The sequence below is a fragment of the Notothenia coriiceps genome, unplaced genomic scaffold, assembly GCF_000735185.1.
Source record: "Notothenia coriiceps isolate Sejong01 unplaced genomic scaffold, NC01 NC01_scaffold00008047, whole genome shotgun sequence".
NCBI classification, from domain to species: Eukaryota; Metazoa; Chordata; class Actinopteri; order Perciformes; family Nototheniidae; genus Notothenia; species Notothenia coriiceps.
The window spans coordinates 265,379-269,364 of NW_011340748.1; positions in this window are offsets into that span (position 1 = coordinate 265,379).

The following is a 3,986-nucleotide window of genomic DNA, read 5'->3' on the forward strand; positions in this document are numbered from 1 at the left end:
GGGGGGGGGCTAGTGGAGTACTTCGTGACCACAGAGTGTGAACGCTGTGATCAGCTGTTTTAGCACAGTTCTCCAGTGAAGGGGGGGAGTCTCCCTCCGCAGCCGGTTGGCGTAGTTTTGGCACAATTCCGTCGTACAGACCGACGTTAACAGCAGCCCTGTCTGTGCATCTGTGATCTAACCGCCTTCTGGAAAAGCTTCACAAGTACGTTGGTACGCAAATGCGCTTTGTGACACAAGTGACGGTACGCATTTCAGATTGTTGCCGCGCATGCGTACCAGTTATGTGCACCCCTGACTATAAGTAAACATTGTTTTTATCCTATTCACCTCGGGATGAGTCGTTTTTATCGTATCTGAAAAAGAGAAATAAGAGCAGTCGTCTTCTTTGTAAAATGTTGAATGTTATCCGCTAATTAAATAGCCATTATCATTGGTTGTCGTTAGACTTCTATGCATCAGACATTTTAGTAAAAAAGAATATTTACCAAAACGTCAAACTATTTAAGTGCAAGTCAAAGCCATATTCTCGCTGTAATGCTGCAGCCACATCTCTAAATGTATGTCCAAGAGTATAAGGCTCTCCTGTGCCGAGTGGGGGTGTAAAGTGCTCCGCAGGGTATACTTAATGTGTTTGTAGTCCTCCCAGCTCCACTGAAGAGCAGCCATGGCAGCGCTGCACATTTTCAACAACCAGGGATTAAACTACATTACACAGAGCACAATGGCACACAGAAGAGAATAATCACAGGTTTAAAGAAAGGTTCCTCGTCCCTGTTTGTGCGTGCATATGGATTCTGCAATGACTCATAACTTGTTCATTGCAAAAAAGGAAAAGGCTGTAATTTGGTCTGTGGCTACCGTGCGAGTCAGAACAATGAGATGTGTTTGAACCACACACAGACTATGATCACGCCATGTAAGGAAAGTCATTAAAACATAAATATAGCTGTGAGAGACAGTCATGAGACCATGGGAGTTAGCAGCTGCTCGGAAAAGGTGCGACACTTCCACAAGGTGAGCGTAAGTAAGATTGGGGAAGGCAGTAAACAAAGCATCATTATAAAGCTGTGTTTAAACTTGTTATGCTTTCTGTCGCCCCACATGACCATAAAACCAGGCAGACGAAGCTGGTGTGTGGACAGCGTGTGAGCTCGGAAACTGTGGGCGAACCTTGAGGGTCCAGCAGCATATTAACAAGGCAATGAAATGTACCTGCATTCTGGGTAACGTTTCTGCATCGGTGCGATTTCATTTTACGAGCACTAATTCCACCTTTTAACAGTTTGGATGCAGATGTGTGAGCGTAATGCCTCTAACCAGAAGAGAAGTTTGAAGTGTATTTGTAGGCTGGGCAAACAGACTCTCTAGATTTTACAAGACAAATTCTGCTATCATATAATAAGTCTCTAAAAAATCTGTTATCTTCTCCACTGCGGTGCTTTGTGTCGTGAACCATGTCTGATAAGGAACGGAAATGTCGTCCATTTTTATGAATGCACCTATATTTGTGCAAAAGCATAAGGCCACATGGGCCATTATGGTACATTAGAGAGACCCAATACCTCTCACACAGTTAGTCATCATCATTGCACACAAATGGCGCAGAGAGAAGAGCCACCTCAGCTAACAATGAAGAGATGAAGGCTGCTGAGAAAGACGAAGATTGAGGGTTGTAGAGTTCTGGGCCGCGGTCAAATCGTAAAATAAAATAAGGTCTTTTGAATTTTCCTAACCTTCTTCTCCTTAACCTCAGTGGAAGGTGTCATGGGGTTAACAAAAGAAGTGAAGGAGATTTCGCCAGGACTGAAATGACACTGGGAGACGTCATTATAATGAGACAGAGGATGTTACTGGGTATGTCGTGGGGAAACTGCTACTTTCCCTACATTGACTACTTAAAGGGCATCTAGATACTGTGTTGTTTCACACTTTATACATGTGGACAACTGTGAAAAATACATTGCTTCATAATCAAGTGGGTAATATAAAAAATAAACTAAACGACTGTCACCCTCAACCTCCTGCCCACTTGTATTTATTGGCATGAAGCAAAATAAGTAGTATGATTGTCTGAGTTAATACAAAAGCAATATCGTTAGGTTAATGGATCTGCTACTGTGCATATCACCTGAAATGTTGACTTTATTTGATGATGTTACGGTATTTATCGTAACGTTCTTAGTTCGCTTTTTGTTCTAAGCTTACGAAGGCTTACGAGGGAAAGTGCTTAATATACTCTATAGCTTACATGAGTTACTGTACGTTCGTCACCAACATATGTGTTTTTATGAAAAGACTCCAACGTCACTGTACATCTTCCCGCCACAGATTGTTTTCGACCTGCTGTCCGTGCACGGCGGAGTTACTGAATACATGTCGTGGATCTTTAGACATGCACTGACCTTGGTCTTCAGTTGCATTTCACCCCAGACTGAACCTCATGTGATTATCTGACTGAAACTCTGCTGGACTGAAAACAGCTCAATGACATCTGGCTGCTTCGCACAGAGCAGACAGAACCACCATTGATCTCTATTGACCCTCTCCTTCGACTAAGTTTCACTTCATTTCATTACAGTTTAGTTGTTCAATAGCAATGTACGATGGAGGGGTAAGGATGGTGAAATCTGATGCTGTAGTAAAGGCATGCGAGGAAGGTTGTGTCTGCTTTGTGTCTCAGGGGAAGGAATAAAGAGCTATCAGCTGCACTTAAATACAGGCTGACTTTAATGTTTCCAGCTGGATCATATCAAATAAGAGTTGTGCCTAGAATGTGCACTTGAAGACTGCAAAATGCTACGAAAGAGGTTAAAGGGACATGTTCCAGGCAACAGAGGTAAGAAAAGTTATTTCTCAAAGTATGTTAGGCTTCTTAGGTTAAAGCACGCAACACTATGTTTAATCCTTCTCATCAAACGACGTGAAATTAATATGTTTTGTTTAATGTGTAATTTAAGAAGCATTGACGTCACATGATTCAGCCAAATGAGTTCTTTGCCAACAAATTCTTTCTTTTTCAACAAATTAGTTCTTTGCAAACACATATAGTTTGCAACAAATATCATTTTTGTATTATTTTTTTAAAGAACAACATGCGATTCAGAACATTTTGTGTGTGTGTGTGTGTGTGTGTGTGTGTGTGTGTGTGTGTGTGTGTGTGTGTGTGTGTGTGTGTGTGTGTGTGTGTGTGTGTACCTGAGTGTGGGACCAGGGGGTGCTCCGTCTTGTGACAGGGGGATTCGGGCAGCAGCACCGGTCCTCTTCTACTGGCTACTCCACCGGGCCGCAGGACCAGCATGCACTGCAGCAGGAGCAGTGCATGCTGGGTAGCAGGGCGTCTCATGGGGGGCTGGGCTGGGCTCACTTCTCCTCAGGCCTCAGGGGCCAAGAGCATGGGAGAGACACACCTGAGGACAGGAAGAGACACATTTGGGTTAAAGTGGGGACAAAACACAAGGATAGGGTAAAAACGTGGATATTTTCTTGACATTTTCTTTAAAAAAAGCAACATTTATTTCATTATTTGCTGATTTCCTTACTAAACATTGGTGTAAATGTGCAAGAGCTATTAGCAAGGAGGCCTGTTTTACTGTAGTCACTGGACATGTGTCTCAAGGAGCCCAAACACAACTTTAAGTGTGTGAGAAATTATGTTTTTATCTGTATCGTCTCATCTTAAACAAGGATGTATCTTAGTTTCAATCAAAGCACTGAAATCCAGTGTAGCTAGCTGTAGCTATTACTCACTCCTCTACAGAAAGGAAACGACGGAGAGAGGTGCAAAGAACGGTGTGACAGATCGGGGGTAAAAAGTGTTTTCACACCTCTGTCACCCGGTGCATAAATCAGACATGGCTCTGTATTACCTCAAACACCTAGAGTGTGTGTGTGTGTGTGTGTGTGTGTGTGTGTGTGTGTGTGTGTGTGTGTGTGTGTGTGTGTGTGTGTGTGTGTGTGTGTGTGTGTGCGTGCGTGTGTGTGTG